At 39.6% G+C, this 21,277-nt stretch overlaps 1 long non-coding RNA gene across 1 annotated transcript; it reads left to right on the forward strand.

The window, feature by feature from the left end:
* The first annotated feature begins 13,490 nt into the window (after window positions 1-13,490).
* LOC108640234 lies at window positions 13,491-19,216 on the forward strand. The gene is made up of 2 exons (XR_001921021.2): window positions 13,491-14,110; window positions 14,388-19,216. It is a non-coding gene; the product is annotated as an uncharacterized LOC108640234 (long non-coding RNA).
* The last annotated feature ends 2,061 nt before the right edge of the window (window positions 19,217-21,277 follow it).

A 21,277-nucleotide genomic window follows, 5' to 3' on the forward strand; every position in this document is an offset into this window, starting at 1 on the left:
CTGACTTCTAAACTGGGGATTATTAGTACTGCTTACACAGGGGAAAAGATTACCCATTTCTAGTATTTTTAGCAAAATCCAGTGATTCTAGACCAGACTCTAAATTGCCTACTGACACAGGTACAAAATACTAGACTTGCCTGTTGTAGCCTCCCTGGAGGAACCTCCTTGCTCCTCGAAGTTTGCTTAACTTTGTCTCACGTGGCTACAGATTTGCTTGGCTACAGAAATAACCCCAAGTTTTAACATACAACTGAAACATAAGAACCTTTATTCTTATGTTTCAGCTGTACGTTCAGCACTAGATTTAGTGCTGAACTATGTTAACACTTAGGAAACCTTATTAAAGTTTCCTCATAAAAATATCAACTTCCATTTTAACACTGCACTAACAGCTATCTGTAATTTAAAACCATGTCAAATTTTCATCATTTTGACCATGTTCCTCGTGCCCTCCTTCCTTGTGTGGAGTTTCATTAGATAGTCTTCATGTAATGTTAGGTATTGGATAGCCTCTGTGTAGCTAAGCAATAGTGTAGTATTCTTTGATAATTTTTAGCCCATAAATAATGTTTATTTATTTGGAATCAAGAGATGGAGGGAATCAATTGTTAATCAAAGTGTTAATCAATTGTTTGATTAACACTTACCTTTTTTTTTTTTTCTCTCCCCAGTTCCAAGGAAGTCTATTTTAATCTATGGCTTTATTACCTGAAATAGTTTGTTGTTATAATGGCGTCCAATTGTTTTGCTAGCCTGTAAATTGAAAAAAAAATAGGAGAAAAATACAACTTCAATATGGTTGTGGAACTATACTGCCAGATTGTGAGCATATAACTTGGAACAAATACTGGACAATTGTCTTTGGGGACTTTTGTTTTCGTAAACACATCTCCCTTGTTAATCTTTTTGTGTTATTATTTGTGAATGATCATAGTTGCTGAATACTGTTGAAATTATATAGGTGTCTTGTATTTCAATTAATTGCTTTAAAATTTAAAGGAAAGCTTATGGGTAGTTTGTTTTTTTGGTGGGTTTTTTTCCTCCTCTTGCAATTAAAGACCCATATACTCAGCATCTTACTGGTATAGTAATAACCTGTAGGTATATGTTAGCACCAGAAATTCTGTATCTCAGTGCTTGCTGGAATAAATTATAATAGTGGATAATGGGTTAGTGTAGAGAAGAAAAATGGAGATAGCTTTGAAAACTCTGACTCATTATTTGATGTTATCAGAACCCTTTGCATTCAGACATGTTTTGCATTCCATCTATATCACAAGGATAATTGCATTTAAAATAGGAATAGCTTGGAAAAAGCAGTCTGTCTGCTGAGAACACTAAAGACAGACAAGTAAAAATTATGCAGTGATTTATATCCCTGTCCCGTGTATACATGTTAACACCAGACATTCAGTTTTAACTTGGAGAAGGCTGGTCTTGAGCCTGCTGGGAAAAGCACCCTGTAGGCCTAGCACCTGGCAGTGGGGTTAATAAGCCAGACTTTATGCACGCTGAGTTTTGGCAGCAGTGTTTTCGTTGTGTGTTACTCAGTAATACATCATATCTTCCCTAAGGATAGTGTCTTAGTCACACACAACTGTTTTTTCTCCCTTCCTCCTGTTTCGACCTTAGGCTCATAGTTTCATCTTTCATGCCATCTTCCTTAGTGGTGCTCCCTATGCGTTCATTTTGCATCAGATCAAACTAAACTCCTCTGCAAGCTTGCAAAGAAATGAGTCAGTTACTTGGCCAGTGTTAAAAGACTGGAAAAAAGATTTGGCAAAACTCATTGTGCTCAGGGCACCTGTAGGAAGCCTGGAATAGGAACCTGAAAAAGGACAAAGTGAACAAAACATGGAATCAAATCCTTCATCCAACTTCAAAACAAGTCACTGTTAAAGTAACCAATGTTGCCCAGAGTAATAGAATAGCTAACTTGATCTGAGCTGCTTCTCTTCATTCCCTCTCTACCCTATCCTTTCCTTCTGTGAAGTTTTCTAATGGGCTTCCTTCATCTGCCTTCTGTCAGATGAGAGTTCTCACAGATTTCATTAGGCCAGCATGTCCCCATCACACTCCTGGTTCATTGCAGACCACGAAGAATGAAACTTCTTAATTGAAAATCATTGCAAAGCAATTTCTCTGGCTTCTGACTGTAGTTTCAGTGATGGTGAATGGTTGAAGACTTACCATTTGGAAAAACTGTGTTCTGCAATCTTTTTGGTTTCCTTTCGTGTTAGGGATAAAATAAATTTAACCACTTAAAAAAGCTGACAAAGCAAAAGGTATTTCCTAACCTCAGTGGGGATCTTTTTGAACAGCCACATCCACATCTTGCAATTGCAAGATCTTATCCAATTTAGATCTTTCCTTCAGCTTGATCAGAGACACTCATTTTCGGTTGTACTTTGCCACAGCCATGCTCTGCCTTGCTTGCCCAGTTTTTATGAATGCTGTTGGCGGTAGCATCTAGTTGTGATTTGGAAAAGTTGCTCCTTTTAACAGACTTACACGTCTTAGTTAAGTCTTCCTTCCAATTGTAAAGCTATTGGAAGAGATCTGTCTCTGCACAGTATGAAAGGAATTCTTCACTCTCCTCGTGACCACAGAGGGATCTTTTCCTGATGAAATCATTAACACAGATTCCCATACTACCGTAAGAAGTTACTATAGGTAAATATTCTTGGGGTTATATGCTTGACTGGTTGTGGTGTGGCTGATGGTTTTGTGTTTGTTTGTGGTTTTTTGTTTGGTTTGTTTGTTTAGTTTTGGTGTGGTATGGGGTTTTGGTTTATTTTTTGTTGTTTTGGTTTTTTTTAACTTTTGATAAAGAAATTATCTGCTATGCAAACCAAGCTGGACTTCAGGCCTCTCATTTCTCTTGAATGTACCCTGCTTGGTGACAGGACCTAATCTCTGGCCATTGCTCAAGGGGAAGCTGTATTGTTCAGCCACCTCTGAAATGGATCTCTGGATTACAATCGCAAATTTTCAGCAGGTCTAAATTGATTGTTCACCTATCATAGTTTCTTAGTACTGGTACGGATTGGCAAGCACATATAAGTAGTGCTTAAATGTTTTGCTTTGTTTTACACCACGAAGAACAAAAATGATATAATTTATTCTAGCAAACAGAGAGATATAGTATTTCTTGTACTAACAAGTACCTACCTACACGTTATTACTATCCCAGTAATATAATGAGTATTTGGGTCTTTAATTTCAAGAGTGGGAAAAACACCCAAATGAAAAAAGATCTGTGTGTTTGGATCAAACACTGGTATTCCTTCTTGCCTGCTTCTGTGAGTTTCCTTCATCCAAGCTCTCTCCAGCTCCCTGTAAGAAGCAAACTCTTTGTCAGCAATACATGCTGGTTGCCTCTGGCCATTTAATCAACCACTCCTCCTTTTGTAGCATATTTGTGGTGTAAGATCCTCTTTGATGGTAAACTCAGCCTTGAGAAGTGTAAATCATTCTTACCTGATGGAGCCAAGGAGTACGCATTCCCCAAGTGATACTTTCTTACACTGTTTCCTAAGGTATCTTATTTTGCTGCTGTTTTGTTTCTTGTGGGTTTGCCCCTTTACATGCTGCTTTTAACTCCTGACATTCAAGATTAATTCCTGATAACCTGAGAGGTCATGTAATAATGATGAAAAATCAAGAAAACAACCTGAAGACAGCTTCTTTATTCCATGTGTTGCAATAAGCAGCTTTCTTTCAGAAAGCATGTGTTGGGGTACACCATTCGTGATGGAGTTTCACGGTGGAGCACTAGTTTGGTGCTGCTGCATTCAAGACTTTTTCTCCCAGTTGCCTCCTGATGAGACAGTATTTAGAGGTGTTATCATTTCCTAGGAGTAATGTTTCTGAAGGGAGAGGGGGAAGCCTTGGGAACAAAACACAGCATGCCAAGGAAGACTATTCAAGAACAGGGTATCCCTTGGGTCATTCAAAACACAAATATACATCAGTTCAGTTGGAATGGGGACTTAGTACGGAATGGGTAAGGCTGACACACAGTGTCTTTGCATCATGTTCTGGAGGACAAGACTATTTATTTGTGGTTAATTTATGAACAGGTGCAGCTCTTTGGCCTGTATCTAGACTAAAACTTGACAATTTAAGGACATGGTACTTACAAATGTGATGGATGAAACTTATCTTTAGAAGTCAGTGCAACAGGAGAAAGTTGTTTAGCTATCTTGAAAAGATTTAATGTCTAAGGGCATCTCAAACTGCAAGCAAACCTAGTAACAGAAGTTGGAAAGACTGTAGCTTAAGCAGAAGTTTCAGAGTCAATCAGATAACTGTACTGAGAGCAAATCTTGAATCACTGTGGAAATGTATAGACACCCTGGCAATAAATCTCAAGACAGGAGCACAAAGATGTTTCATGTCTAATTGGGCTGATAAAATTTATCTTGTATGAATACCTAATTCACCCCAACACTTTCAGCCAGCAGTACAAATATGGACTGAGAAAGCTGTTACACTGATCCAAACAGCATAGGAGTGGCTGTGGATGTTGTTGCTTGGAAGCAAGGAGTTTTATTTCACTGACTACCTGGCCTTTTTTCAAAGCCTAGCTTTTCACTGCGAGTCCTGGGATGCAAACATGGCTTTGTCTAAGACCAAGGTATCTTAATTGGACATTGTATTAAAGCTGTGTTATTTAAACTTGGGGTTTAATTTTCTATTCCCCTCCCCCCTGAACTGTAGCTTGTATTGACTCTATGTATCATACAGTTGCAGATAGATTTCCATTGTGGCCACTGAAGCAAAACTTCTTTGTGAAAGAACTGTTTTCCTCAGTGCACAAATCCTTCTCCCCTCTATATTAATTAGCTACCTGGATGCATTTGTAAACTAGACTGTTTTATACTAATCCTGCTCCCTGAAATGTATTTCTGTCACTACTATGTCAGTTTCTGTCTTTATTCGACAAGAAATGAGTGCTTTTTTCCACCATACACCTGATCATTATCTGTGAACAGGAAGTCTCTAGCTGTTTCTCAGAATTTGCTGCTGAAAGCTGAGAATGTCCCATGAAAATCTGAATCCAGTTCTTCAAATGTGGGTTATCTGAGAAACAGTTACACTTCTGCAGCCACTTCCTTCTAGCTCAGCCTGGTGTTGTGATACAAGTGTTGCCTCTTAGGTCTTATTCTGTAAATATTTTTCTTGTGCGACTTTCACTTTGCTGTGTACTTCCTCCCCTTTGCTTTTGTGTTTTAAGAAGAGGGAGAACCAAAGACTGTAGGCAACCTTTGCACAGGAAGTCTTTCATGATGGGTGTCTGTTTGTATATAGCTTTCTCAGTCTTGAACCAACTCTGAGCAAGGGAGAGGGAAGGGGAGAACAAGGGTAACGCTTGGACTCTTGAGTAGGAAATTGTAACAGGCTGCCATGTGACAAGGGGTGAAGAGTGAGATGCCAAACAACATCATCACCAACAATTCATCAAATGCTTTGTCAGTATTTGATGAAGTGTCACATTTGTTGTAGCTGACTAGTTTGTTTTACAGATGTTAAGTTTTTGTGTATTGTGGTGGGAAAGATGTTTTTGGCTTGCTTAAATTCTATGTATTACCACATGAGTCATGAAATGGTGTTATTGTGCCTCTCAGGAGCGCACAAAAAGTTGCAACCTGTGCTTGTTTGATTAGCACAATGGTGTTAGTTTTTTTTCAGCAGCATAAAAGAGAATTTGGATTGAAGTTATTCAGGACAGCTGAATACTCAACTTTGTGGTGTTGTGAATCCTGAAAACTGCTTAACTGTGGTACAAGTGAAAACACTAGATGTTGAAAATCTTCCCTTTTACATCTAATTTAGAGGAGCTGGCTTGTATTAGAACAACAAGAAATGTTTTTAGTCAGAAATCCACTGCTTCTTCAGAAGGTGTGTTCCTTGCTGAGGGCAGTGCAAGTTTAACTTCTGCCTGTGAAGGTACAATCTTCCTTGGTGAACCAAGCCGATGGCTTTAGCTCTACCTTGCTTGGTCTACTGACTGACACTGTAGCTGGGAAAGCTGAGTGGCAAAATAAGCATCTGCAGTGACAACTGCATGATCTTTTTCCTGCTATTGAGAGCTCTGAGCACTAAAGAATCAGCTCTCCTTCAGAGTGTTTATCTGCCTCAACTTTTGAGCAGCAGCGGATGGCTGACCTGGTCATCCAAGAATGACCCCTAGCGAATCAAGAGTGTTCCTCTTGTGGCAGTCAGAATTCTGAAAGACAGTTGGAATGTCAAAGAAGTTGCTTGCTCTCCTAGTGCTTAGGATGGACTGGAAAAGCAGCATTTGCTTGCAGCCAATACTGGTTTGCAAAGACAGCTACTGAGCTACATGAAAGAAACATCCTGCATAACAGTTTTCCTTCCATTCCATTGTCTACTTCTCCAAGGATATTAACCCTGTACAAGAAGGCTGTCCATCAGATAATAGCTAATAATATTATTCTTTCTCCTTTCTCCAGTGGTTGCATTACAACAGTAAGTTAAATAAGATGTTGGAGAATAGGAGGAGTGGTAGAAAATATGGGTCTCGAGACAGTGATATTTTGGGGGAAATGAGTGTGAAGAGGAGGAAAGTGTAGTAGGAGATGGCTGGAAAGAAATGGAGAGGGGAAAAAAACAGATGCAGCAGAAGCCAGGAAGATTTAGTAAATCAAGTCAGTGACATCTAACAAGAATGTGTTAATCACATACACACATGCTTGCTGGCTACTGAATAGTAGGATACGTGTGGAACATGCAGATTCTCCTTGACTACTTGTGATATCAGTAAAAATGTAGAATAAATTCTGCAATATGGGTGAATTTATGCTATACTTGTGAACATGTTGGCTATTAGTCTTGAGCTCTACATACTCCATTTAAAAACAAGCAAAGACAGTCTCTAGTACTTTACTAAGACAGTTTTTAGTAATCAGCTTCAAAAATTAATGAATGTGTAACAGATACATGGTAATATGTACCATTTAATGAAGCTTCATCAATATTTTTTAACCTCTTATGGCTTTTGTTTTACCAGTTTTAGTTCTGATAAGATACTGTTCCAAAGGTGTTTCAGTTCGGTTTCTGTTGAATTCCCGAAAGGGTGGACTCCTGTGGTGCCCTTCACTGTTAAGCTAGTTATGGTGGCAGCTTCCATGGGCATTTAATGTTTTAAATTTTAATAAAAATGCATGTATTTTGAAAAAAATTTTATTTGATTAGGTCGGAGATGTTTCTAACTTGGTCTTCTGTTTCCAATGAATGCCTAGAGAAAAATAAAATACTGCAGCTATAAAGTGATATCTCCCCAAATACTGTCAACATCTCCATGATTTGTGACTTGGTGTTTCTTGAGCCTAGGGCTATATCTGTGTTTTAAAAGGAAAAACAGAAAGCAGGAGCACAGATTTTAATGACTCATTCCATAAGGTATGTATTGCATGTGCTTTTGCAGTCCTCAGTTTAAAGACAATTTAATCACAGACATTGCCTATAATCCTAACCATGACTGAGTTAATGGCTTTTTTAATTGTTGGACATATTTTCAAAAGTTATAGAAAAAGTTTTTAATTGTTAAAGTATGTGTAAATTTGCCAAGATGATTGTATTTTAATTCAGTACTACCTATTTTGCTATAAATGCAGGAGTGGAGTAGAATTTATTTTCCACTGAAGGTAAAAGCAGAATTTCAGGAGGAAAAAACACTGACAACCAGAAGTTAAAACAGTAGTAGTAGTAACTAGAGATAGAGGAGGGGAGGGAGAAGTACTTGAGCAGACTCAGGAGGGAAATACTATGCTCTTTTGCCAGATTTCGTCTTTGACACCAGTTTTTGGCTAGTGTGTACTTGTTCAAGTAGCTGGGAAGGCGGAGGAGTGTTTATCTCCTATTTGGTACAAGGCAGATGGATGTGGAGGTGTGGTATTTGTGTATGTACCCACATGTGGGTGAAATGGAAAAATGCTTGTTTCCTCTTCCCACTTCCATTTAGGTAGTACACTGATATAAATGTTTTAATCATAACATTGATGAAATTTTGAACTGTTTCACTGGTTTTTCTTTTGGTTTTTGTTTGGTTGGTTTGTTTTTTTAAGAGAAAAAGGAAGAAATAATGTGTAGCTGCTGAATCACTCCGCTGAAGGAAAAGATGAAAACAAAAAAACTGTTCAGACTGCAGTGGTTCTGTGCAAAATGATTTACAGATTTTTCTGTAACAGATATGTTTAAGAGTCATTGTTAAATGGCCCTTAAACTGACTTCCATCTGACACAAACCAGTGTTGATACAGGAGTGTGAAATAAATACAGAACAAATTCTGACCAGATCCAGGTCTAACAGGATTATTCACTCCTCTTTCTTTATCTGAACTGATGATCTGAATCACCTAAAATGGTCAAAAGCTAGCAGACCCAAAGTGTCATAGGTCCATGAAAGATTTGATTTTGCTGTCGTTGCTCTACATATGTAATTAATTATGAGCTTAATTACATGGATTTGGAGTCTGCTAATAGGTAGTGCCAAGTTACATGTGGACATTTATAGCAGTTGGGTGTTTGGTAGTCATTCCTTCAGTATTTATGCACAAGAGCCTAGCAGGATTAATAAGGTTAACATAAGAACTAGGGAATGCTGACTCCTCATTATTCCAGAGGAAGAGGAGCATTGAAACCTGTTAACAAAATCTCTTCTGCAGGGGTGGCAGAACTCCACCGTGTTTCTGAGGCCCAGTCCATGCCAGCCGTCATCAGCGTTCATACCAACTCCCCCTGGCGTGACTAGGCAAAGCCCAGTGTGTGCCTGGTGGCTCATCCCAGTCGGAAAGCCTGGGGTGAAGCCAGGGAGGGCAGCAAGCTGTTTGCCAGGGACTTGGGCAGTAGGGCCAGTATTGGCAAGAGGGAGAGTACAGGAATACTGGAGGGAAAATAAAAGGAGTGTCAGACACTTGCGCCAGGGCTGGTGGGAGATACAAATGTTTAAGTTGGCATGGTGCCCTAACGTTAGCCAAAGGTGCAGAACATTGTTAAATTGCTCAGCGGGAGTTCAGACCCGAGTGTTGTGCAATCTGGGGAGCGCAGGATAAGCCAGACGTGTACAATAGAGAATGATGGGAAAGCAGTTCACACGAGTGCTTCATTTTATGAACTGTATTTTTATCAGACAGCTTTTTAATTTCTGCTATCAAAGCTTGACTAAATGCTTCCCTCTCAAGAGTGCTGAGGGAGCAAGGCTGGGGTTTAATACACTGGATGTATCTTAGGGCCGTTTTGTTTTAGGTAGGAGTTGCTGATCTGATAAAGGGACTCCACGGAAAAAACCTGCTTTTATTAAGTATGCTTTGTGTACATGATACATGCTTGCATTATTAATGGTGCTGCTTCTTGCAGCCTAACTGTGGGAAGAAAGCAGATCTACCCATAGGACTTTTGGCAAAGTTCTTATGCAAAGAGGCGGTCTAGGAGGGTAGTGTCTGAGAGCCTCAGGCAAAGATTAATATCTCTGTAGCAGGACAATGCTGTCTGGAGAGTATGTGCCTCCTGGTGTCAGAGATTGGAATATCTTTTTATTACAAAACAAAACAAAACCAACCAAAAAAACCCAACAGCCACCAAAAAACAACCTTAAGAAAGTATTTATCCCAAGCACCCTCTTCTGGGCAAGTTGACAGAGTTCTTAAAATCTTTTGTATTGTTTTAAATTACTTTGTCTCTGAAGTTTCTCTAATGTTCTCAGAAGCTTACAGCTTCTGATAGAACAACAGAAGCAATTTTTAATACAATGCCTTCTAATAATGTTACCACATTGAAATACGTTTTTTAAATTTTCTTTGTTATTTTGTTTTGAATATTCTTCTTTATAACGGTTCACTTCATGTTATATATTTTTCACACCTCCTCAGGAAGGTGGCATTATATGGTGTTTTTAGCATAACTAATTAATATAGCAGAGACTGAAATAAGCACTGTTTTAGAAACCCAAGCGCCTGCAAGACAACTTGCTGTCATTTAATGGAAACCATGTAGACCTAATTTCCTCTCATTTTTTTTGCTACCATGATAGCTTTGTACTTGTCTGTCATTTTCTGTGTTTGGAAAGCCAGTGGTGAGTATTGGAGCCACTGGAGAGAACAGCATAGAGTGCTGGTTTCTCAGTCATGCCTGGAAACGGGTATTCTCCATAAACAGTCGCTTTAGGTGCTTTTGGTAAAGAAGGGGAACCTTTTCCCATGAAACTGTGGAAACTTGAACACGTGGGCTTTATTTTACCAAGTGTGCACCTTTCTAATTGTGCCAGGGACTGCATTGCCAGCTTGGTTGCTATGTGGTCCCGTGTTGGGAGTGCTCTGTGGGCTGTGTGAGGATGTGTGTAACTGGGACTTTTAATCTGCTTCTGGCAAACAGGGCCTTACGTGATCTCCTGTTTTGTGTCATACTAAGACTGAATTCTGCATCCCACATTCTGGCTAAGAGAAGTGTCCAAGAGAGAAGGTTTTTATTAAAAATGATATGTTTTCCCAGAAATTTCTTTTCGAAAGCCAACTCTTTTGCATTCCTAGTAGCTTACTTTTTCCTCCTTTGTTAAGGGACTTGATAATGCTGCAAAAAATTCAGTGTCTTCAGGAGTTTAGGGTCATTGGAACCATACAGCACTGATCTTTCCCTGATGAAAATCTCCCATTCTTACAGCTAACAGTTGGATACTTTACACTGAGAAAAAGGTGGATGGGATGTAGAACTTGCTACATGGTGAGAAGAGGTGAAGGGTGTGAAATTATGAACAAGGCTGGTAAAAGAATGCCAGATGGGTTAGGAGAGTTAAAAAAAAAAAAAAAGATAGACTAAGTGTTTAGAAGTTAGGAACAATTTTATCTAGTTACTTACCTACAGTACCTTGTCCAGAGAAATGTTACATTCAGGCTTGAGCTTAGCCTCCATGTTGAAAACTGAGCATAAGGAAGAAAGTACAGCTAAGAAAAACCCACTTAGCATGAATCCTCAAAGCAGTCCTGGAGGCATTACATACCACCTGTATCCAGAACCCAATTTCTCCGATGTTCACCTCTTGGGGTTGGCAAACACAGTGTTTGTCTACTGTGGCTGTGTGGTTCAGAGCCTGTGAGATGGGTTATAGATCTGCCATCACAGCATAAACTCCAAAGGAATGCTGACTGTTGGTTATGGGTACCCTTTTTCTCCATATGGGTGTCTTCCTACAGGACTTCATTTTGAGCTATGGCAGTATTGTTCAGGCAAGAAATAGCATCATAGCCATATTGTAAATTGAGCTGCTAAGAGGTCTCTAATCATGAATCAGCTGGTGTGTCACTTAACTTTACCTTGACAGGACTTTCTGCAGAACAAGAAATACCTTTTTCTGTAGCTGTCCTTGATGTTCTGAATAAGGAACATTTTGCCTGTAGTAGCCTGCTTTTTAACCATTTCACTTTGTGCTCTCTCATCAGAGGATGTGCTGAGTAAAGATGCTGGGGAGTGTGCAATATGCCTGGAAGAGCTGCAGCAAGGAGATACTATAGCACGGCTGCCTTGCCTCTGCATATATCATAAAGGGCAAGTATTCCATGGGATGGATATAAAATATGAGAAGGTTGCATTTACTGGGTAACTCCTTAAGGGGTGCTTAAAGGAGCTTTAAAACTTAGTTGCTTTTTACATTTAAAAACAAACAACAACGAAACGACAGCAGCAACCCTAAAGAGGTTTTTTAAATTACATCTCTGTGCATCTTCACCATGTATTTGAAGTTATTTTTCCCTGCTATAATTTTGTCATTCTTGCAAAATCACCTGTATGGGGAAGGAGTGCACATCATGGCTGAGGAGCTTAGTGTGCTTGTTTTGTCAAATGCTAATAGATGTGGGCAGGGAGGAGGGGGAATGCTTTTTAAACCTGTTTCATATTTTGTTTTCACAAGTGTCTGTAACTACGGGAAGTAAAATGTCAATAAATTATATCAGCAAAATGATAATGTTAATAGTGAAGTAGCCTGTGTAAAAAAGCTGGACAGCAACTCGTAAAATGCTTCCTGAGAAAATTTTAACACTTAAGAAATTTAGTTTTTCAACAGTGTTTAATATCTAAATATTATTGTGGTTTGGGGTTATTAATTTTTCCAATTATGGGTGTGTATGATACACTTTGTATAATATAAAATCCTACTAGTCATTGAAATTACGCAAAACCAATTTATATTCATATGTTACTGCTAAATGTTTCTGATATTCATGTCAATTGTTTTCATTTTTGTTTTGTATCCAACAGCTGCATAGATGAATGGTTTGAAGTAAATCGATCTTGCCCTGAGCATCCATCTGATTAAGACAAGATTCATGTTTTTAGGTAATGTTTATTTTTAGACATGTACATTTCAACAATAAATATCTTGATTATCTGGAGTAACTCTATGCTAATTTTTTTTTCATTTGTGAATTTGCTACTGTGTCTCAGAACTGTAATATTAATCAGTAAGCATTGACATGTATTGCAATATAGGTAAAAGGTTTCTGCATCCTACCATGGCATGGTCTGAAATATTGTGTTCCAGTTTTAGTACTGGAAAGCGGCAAGTAATGGCAATTTAAAGCTTTAACCATTAACTTCTAAAGAATATTTTTCCATGGAAATGAAACAAAATCAAAATAATATAATTGTGTAATTTTGGATTGTTTCATGAGTACTGGCATTTATTTCTGACACGAAGCTTTTGGAATCATATGGAAAAGTTAAAACTAGATATTTTCAGAACTGCTTTCATGTTAATGCATTCCAGAATGTTTAAAATATGTAAATAAATAAAAAATGTTGACCTGTTTCTATCCATCCCATCTCACAGAGGTTCACGTATTTCCAGCTTATGTTTTGTTTTAATGATTGCAGATCTGCAATCAGTGTCAAAACTTTAAAGGATAGGTTTATTCTTTTTGCTGACTAGCTCAAAAACTTTATCTTACATTAAACCCCTAAGCGTTGCAAAACACACTAACAATCATCATAATTCTTAGAGACATAGAGATATCTGAAATTCTAGCTGGTGTCTGAGGGTTTGGTTTTGTTGTTCTGAGGGAAACTGGCATTTATTTGTGCATTTATTTCATGTTGCTTCATGAGTCTTTGTTGCAGGGGTAGCAGAGAAAACCTGAAGGAAGGTATCCTGCTACAGGGATAATTGTTTTAATCTCAGGGCAATGTTAGCCAAAATTAATAAACAAATGCATTTCCTATATTGCCCCCAACTGCTGACTGTGGCAGAAACCTACATGCTGTTCATGAATGCCTTTGTCTCTGTACATGCTCATGGGTGTCTAACCTCATATTAAATTCTATTTGCTTTGTTTACAGCAGAGATGATGATAACTAGGGGCTTAGGAAAAAAGGGAAGGAAAACACGGTGGTTGTGCTCATGCTGTTTGAGTGTGTTCTGTACTGAAATAGCTGAAATGATGGTACTTTGTCTTCTGCTTTTCCAACAGCTGCTTCCACTGATCAGAAAACATAGGAGATGTGAGGTTCCCTTGCTGAACACAGCATGCCTGGCTTGAGACTTAGAGTTCTTTGTGGCTGAAAAAGGCAAAGATGGACAATGACATGGAAAAAAACATTGCAGACACCAGTTACTTGCCAGTAGTGCTCAGTATACCAAACACTCATGCAAAGGACATACAGGGATTTTGAAAATGCTGCACATCCTGTAACAATCGACTCCCCACAGACATTACTGACGCTATTTTGTATCGAAGGCCAAAGTTCCTAATTTCAGCCTAACTTCTGGTTCTGTGAAGAAGCGAGTTATTGGACGTTTCCTACTGCCTCGAGTGGAAGCGGAGATGTTCGATACGTGCTGTCTGAGACCCTTGCAGGAGGATGGCCCCAGATTTGAGTGGGAACGTTTTCACCTTCTCGTTGGCTGAAGAATAGTAAATGGCAAACTAAATAAATTCTAATAGTGTGACCTTAATTTACTGAATTCACACCCGGTTTTATGTTCTTCACTTTTTTCAAGAACAGAAAACATAAACTGCTCTGCGTAGGAATATTTCAAAATTTTGTAACTAAACCTTTGTCACAATGCAGTCCAAAGAGTAAAACCAAGACAGGTAACTAATTTATATTGATCAAGCTATAGAGATTGTTGAGATCTGCACATTGTATTGCTATTTAAGTAACTAAAACATCTCTTTTACTGCTTGTGAGTAAAAACTACAAAAAAAAAATGCAGCAAAGCAAAATCTTACAGCTATGCAACTTTTTTTAAAATAGGAAAAAGAAAAGAATTACCAATTTTAAGTGCTGCCAGTTAAGGTAATTTGTTTAACGGGTATTTTTTTAAAGATGTTTCAGGTAATTATTTTATTGTACTACTCTCATCTCCAGGCTGCCTCCTGAGGTGTAAATGAATAACTGCAAATGTGGGCACAGCGAGAGGTTTTTATAGGCACAGGCGAGAGAACATCGAGGTGGGATTTGTGTTTAATTTTTAAAACATGCGCAAGTTCATGTTTCCTTGTTTGAATGTTTTTTTGGTGGCAGGATCTGTAGTACTTTGCATCTAAACCCTCGGTCTCTTCATGTGGAGACCAGCATTTGACAGTGTGGTTTGTTTTGGTTATTTTTTTTTTTTTAATGCATCTGCATTTGTTTAATTTATTATTATTTTACTGTATTATATTGTTATAACCAAGGCTCCACGAAACACAGGATGTCTCTGGGTGCGTACATCAAGTAAAACTGTGTATAAATATTAGTTCCCGTAAAGTATCACAGTTAAAATAAAAGAAGACAGAGAAAAAAAGACAATAAACTGGAACAGATATCAGGGCTTAGAAGCATACTTTTTATATTGAGAATTAATTGTAGTGGTTTCTGAATTTCACAGCACAGGGAAGAGTTTATGAATATTTATTAGCAACAGCATTCATAGTGAGTTTCAATAGTTAAAATAAGTTGCACAACACTTCAAACATTTTTCTTGTACATAAATAATTCTGGTTTTCTTTTTTTTGTTTAAGTACACATTTCTCTCTGTTGCTACTGTGATTCATATCAAAAAGGGCAAAGAACAGGAGCAACTGCTGCTATCTGGAGAACAAGTGCAGTGCGTGTTCTTAAACTCTCCCGTCTTGCTTGAAGAGCAGTTCTTCCCTGGATAACATTTTCTCCTGAATGTTGCTCTGTAAAATGCCTTTGTTATGCTGCAAATCTAAAGGAGTCCAAACTAGGTAATTGTCATAGTTGCCAGTGCAGTTTCTACATTTTTGGGCTTGCATCACTGGTTTCAGCGGAACCTGTAACTATGGGGCCCTGTTGTATTCTCTTTTTCAGTGGGAGCAGAATCATTTTGTCACACGTTCAATTCCGTAGTCACATCAAATGTACAGTTGTTCCCTGTAAAGAGCCCTTTCTCAACAAGAATATTTGTGTTGCCTTGTATTATCTTGGGGAAGGGAGGGAGGGGATGAGGAATTACAGCACCTGTTATACTCAAATAGTGGTGTTGCCTGCAGGCCCACTTTTTCAATGTTTTAAATTCCTGATACCTTCTGAAAGTAAAGCTTTTGCATTTGCATTGATTTAATGTTTACTGTTGGCTTTATGCCTACAGAAACCTGTAGCAATGTAAAGGGGTAGGTAAGTGTTTTGATGTCCTGGGCTCTGAGGTCATAGATAGCCTTTGGCTTGGGGATTAAGTAGGTAAATATTATAAACATGAATCTGTTTACAACTTGAACTCAGTTTTGGTAGTTCGTGGTAGTAGCTGATTTAAAGACCCAGCCATTATCACTGTTGTCCCATGTTTAGGAACAGTGTTAGAAAAGCATGCCACAAGCCAATGCACTGCGCGTGGTTTTGCAGGCAAGAGTCCATCGCTACTTCCATCAGCACAGTAGAGCAGCAATACCTTGGATTATTTGAGGAACTGACATGAGGTCAGCCTTAGTTTGACATTCTTGGTATCCATGAATCTCTTCTGAAAGACTATGGGGGGTTTTCTTGTATCAAAACCTGTAATAGAGACCAAGCCTAGAATGACCCTGGAAGCATGGCAGTGATGCTTGGGTTTGAAAACACCTGTGGAAACTCACCTAGGTAAGCTTTCTGTCACCATCAGTGGCTGATGACTATGCTGTAGGCATAGCTCTAGTCTTAGGCAACACCTTCAGTTTGAAAACATCCTCACAGGGGTGCTGAGTCACTGCTTCAGAAGGGGAAAATAAACCACCAAACAATTCCTGTGTCTTGATCAAGGAAAACCACACTTGTCCACAAGAAGCAATAACTTATATTATGGTGCGATATGCTTCTTTGCCTGTAAATATCTTGAGATTGCCAATTCTGTGCTGTTTCAGAGTATTTTTCTGTCATCTGGCCTATATCTTCCCTAAGTATGTAAAGGTGTGAAATAATTCCCATACTCAGGTCTGCCATAAACATGCTGCTTGCCAGCAGGGGAAGAGTAGACTCGACACTGTCTTGAAATGTGAGATTTTTCTGAACTTGTAACATACCCATGTCTCTTCAGTAGCAACTTGTGTTTTGAAGTTCATAGTGGAGGTGGCTGTGAGTTGAATTGTATATAACCATATCCCTACAATACCAAGAGAGTCACACTACTGTTGGCACAGGGCACCCTTTGTCCTATCTCTTATGAGTCAGTATATCTATAATAACACTTCCCTTTTAAAGGAGGTAGCTAATTTTCTTTCAGCGTGTGGATTCAATGATGAGTTCAGTGGGATGTAAAAGCAAAAATACAAAGCACACCACAAATTTTTGATATTTTATTTTTGGGAGGAATAAGGCCAAAACCAGATGGTCTTATTTGTAGTCAAGGTAGCTGTCATATTCAAGGTTAAGTGTACTGCGGTATTTTGAAAGGGACAACATATAGGTGATGTACAAAAACTTGAGTATGTACTTTTGACCTTGGTTTTTTTCCTTGCTCCCCCTCTTTTATGATGTAAAGGGGGCTTATGACTGAATGTCAAGATTCAGACATTCATCCTACTTCCTAATGTTAGGAGCATTGGCTTTTTAAGTCTTTCCTGAAAGGCTGGAGAGCTGGTAAAATGGACTCCCAGAAGACTAAAATCTCAACAAATATGAGAAAGATAATTTTTATTCAGAAATGTGGATATTTGGTGCTTCTGGATGGTTAATGTCTAATACATAAGATGTGCTTATGGATGCTTTTGGCATGCTGCCTTTTCCATGTGTGGGCTTCAGAAACTTGCTCCATTTCTTCTGTGTTCCACCAAAAGCAAGGAACTTGGTGGTTGAATATTACTATTCTCTCTACAGAAACAGCAGCAAAACATATTGGTACAAGCCATGATCTCTCTGAATTTCTGTGGATTTTAGCTGCTTTCCCACACTGAAAGAGAACATTCTTATGCAAATTTGGTATTGCTTTGTATCTTCTAATTTTGCTGGGAGTTTCCTGCTGAGAGACTCCCATATACCTGGGAATGCAGAAATGCTGCTATGGGATCTTCCAGCTCACCTTTGCCAGTGGAGGATTATCTCATTTTTTGATGAGTGCTATATTTTATGATTTACTTTCCACCCTTCCAGGCTTAAAAATCATTTTAGTATCAATTTCTTCTCTTCTTAGCTGAAGACACGTTATATTTTAGGCCATATTCCCTCAGTCTTTGGACAGGCTTTCCACTGGCATCAGCAAACATAATGTAAGAGGTTGTAACTGGAAGGGGAGGCTTGTTATGGGTTTCCTACAATCCAGCCAAATATGATTTTTTCATGCAACTCGTGCTGCTTAACTTTTTGTCATTCAAAACATTCTGTGTGAGCAGGTCACGACAGAACTGTGTCCAGGATTTGTTTCCTGAATGTAAAATTCTTGATGTTTCTGTTTCTATATAAATTAACCTGCTTGTAAAATCAAGTTGAAGATGTTGTAGCCTGTTGGGGGTTGAAAAATCCAACCCAGTCCTTACTCTCAGATTGCATTTGGTTATCGTACTACACATTGTAGGCTAGCTTCCCAAGCTGCTGTAAAGTCATGTCTCAATTACTACATCAGAGCTGATGATGGGATAAGCTGTAAAATGACCTCACGGTGGGGCATTATTAGTTGTTGAAGACTTGCTCAGGTAAACTACTGTAGGAATATCCTGCACCTGAAAAAGGTTGGACTTCATTCTGGTTTTGATCTAATAAGTTGCCAGTGTACAAGAAGTAGAAGGCAGCCAGCCCACTAACTGATCTTTCTGGCAGCTTTTAATCTATGTGTGTTTGTCTGAGAGACTTTTGCCCTTGGGTGTGCTTTGGCAAAGATTTTGCAACAATAAATAGGATTTGCTCGATTCTGGCAGAATTTCAAATGTAAGTAACCCGACATTGCAGGAACATAATCTGTTGCTGAATCCAGTTCCTCTTGTTTTCCCTCAAATCTGTCCCTTTTATTGCTAATTTCTTCTATTTAGTAGTAAACACTTCTCAACATGACTGGTCACAAGCTCTCAAGGTGTGAAATGCTAAGAGGAAGAGACATCAAAGCTTGATTCTGTGCTCTACTTGTATATATTAAGATGAAGCCTGGAGTATTTGTTACCATACAGTCAAGAATTCTCCCCAGTGATATTGCCAAAACACTGTTACTTTCAAGGAAGAAGGGAGCTAACTTAGCTGTAGAGGGGATGCTTTAATGAACTACTTAAAATCTACTTGTAACAAAGTTTAAGAGCTCCAGTGTCACACTGACACAGTGGTGATCCAGGGTTAACCTTGTCACTTGATTGTGAATCTCATTCTGGCTCTTCCTAGCCTTTGGCAGGTGCCTGCTGGTAGGGAGCAGAGTGTGCATTCCCTTTCTTATATGCCTCTTCCTACAGAGCTAACCCTGCCCACAGCAAGTTAGAGGGAACTCCATGCTAGCTTCTGAAATGCCACCCGTATGTGCAGTGGTAATGGACAAGATATCTTCCTTCATTACCCAGAGCAGAAATTGGAATGTAATTTGCAATGTTTAATGTAAAACATGTTTGTTTGTTTTGTTCGGGTTTTTTTTAATTGAGCAGTATGATTGCAAGTTGACTTAAGTTCTTCTAAGGTACTCTTTTCAGTGGTTTGCCAGTACATAATCATGAATGAAAATATTTTTTTATTGATTTTTAGGTTGTATGTTTAACATTCCATTCATGTAAAATATGTACAAATATATGTAATAAATCTTTTGAAGCACAGTTTTCCTCACACTTTCAGGTGGTGGTTTTTGGGATTTTTTTTTTAGTATTAGTAAAAGAGGCACTGCTGTGGGACAGAGCTTCTGTATGTCTGTGCTGGAGACTGAGCTGAAGCAGAGGAAGGAAAAGCAATGCATGGTGTAGAGTCACAGCTAGAAAAGCTTGGTATGTCACCTGTCTGCAGTCCTGCAGGTAGGAGTGCAGACCCTCTGGGCCAGCCTCTGGCTCCTCCAAGTCCCTCTCACTCTTCGCCTATCCTGCAAGCAGTGATGTGACAGGCATGTATCCATCTGGCCAAGGACGATCTCAACAGAACAGAGCTGATGTAGCTCCTATTTTCCTGGAGTGGCTGGAGGCAAGATGTCTCTGGTTGATGTGTCTTCTGTTGATCTTCAGCAGATGTGATGGCCTTAAAGGTTAGCATACATTAGAGATGCCAGGTCAGAAGGTGGGGAATCTCATGGGTGGTTTCAAAAGAGAAAAAAAAATAGTGAGGAGAAGAGGCTAGCAAACAGCCCTTTCTCATCACCTGAGATCTGGGAAGATCCATCAGAGCATCAAGGTACCTTAATACACTCCTCTTTCCTTCAGTTTCCTCTACCCAAATACCACTCTCACTTCCTCCCAAAACACTTCATAGTTTCCTCTTTAAAACTGACTCCCTGCCAGCTTACCCATGGCTGGGCAGTGCATGGATTTCTTCATCCCCAATGGTCACCCAGACTGTCCTGTCTGTCCCTAAACAGTTGGGAGGAGGCTACTATAACAGGCTCCCACAGAGATGTGGTGCTGGAAGAGGGAATTTCTGCCCAGAGCCACTGCGGACTTTAAATCGTTCTCTCTGGCAAGGGTGGGGCACTGCTATGGCAACTGCCTGGAAGCTTTCTGCCGGGGCAGTGACTGCAGCTACCCAACGAGTCGGGTTGCCTCCAGCGCTGCCTGCAGCAGGGAGCTGGGGGTGTGAGAGACCTGGCCAGCTGCGTTATCACTTCAGATCTTCCTGCTTGCCCTGGCACCAGCTAAGGACCTGCAGTCCTTTTGCTAAAAGTACATGAGATGAGGACAGGAGTACAGATGAGCCATGTGGTTTTAGATAGTATACAGTGTAAGTCTCCTGCGGGGAGAGTGAGATTTTAACACCTCTCCACCTACGTTAGTTGTGAATGGATCTGCGGGTGCTTTTAACAAAACAAAAGCACATTTCACCAAGGTTATGTAGAGAACATGGGAGAAAATGAAAGGAGTTCACTCTCCGGGAGAGAAATGCCACCTCTTACGTTGGTGTGTTGCATCCCGACCCAACAGGGTGCTGGTCCAAGCCAGGGGGACTGTCAGTGATGCATGGATTTATGGCTCAGGTTTCTCTGGGTGTCCATCCTTGCTTGCTCCACTTTTGAGATAAGCCTTTTGGTGTGGCTGGGGGTAGCTGAATCCATTGCTAGAGCACAGTGACAATTGGACCATCACAATTCTCCCTGTGGGAGATGATAGTTTTAATGCATGAATTATTCAAATCTGCACTGAGAGACAGTTGGATGTAATTATTGAGGAACATGTTTGTATCTCTTGTTAGTGTAATTTTTTTTCCACTACCCCAACCCCCCCACCCTGATTGCCTTTTGGAAAGCCTGAATCCCTTCACTGCCAGTAATTTCTGTGTTTTTCTCCTCAGTCTTGAGCTGTATTATGGAAGAAATTGATAACCAGTTAGAGCCGAGTTTGGCTTTGCATCAGGAAAATCTGCTGGAAATCCTTCTAGTTCAGTAGGTACAGGATTTCATGTGTGAAATTTAAATTAGTGGCATCTGTTGGTATCATATCCTACCTTCCTGCCTACGGCTGGGACATGGGACATGCCACCTCTGCCCCAAATTGCTTGCCCCGCAGGGTGAACTGGGATGCTGTGCTGGCCCCAGGCTGTTCCTGGGAACTCTCAGCAATAGGTAGTGATGTTGCATGTGTGTGTGTGTGTGTGTGTGTGTGTGTGTCTAACTCCAGCTACCACACGCTGTTGTTTGTCCATGTCCACTTCTGGATGCTGCACTGCTTTCAGCAGGAAGG

This window comes from Manacus vitellinus, unplaced genomic scaffold (genome assembly GCF_001715985.3).
Source record: "Manacus vitellinus isolate BGI_N305 unplaced genomic scaffold, ASM171598v3 scaffold_3_pilon, whole genome shotgun sequence".
Taxonomy (NCBI): Eukaryota; Metazoa; Chordata; class Aves; order Passeriformes; family Pipridae; genus Manacus; species Manacus vitellinus.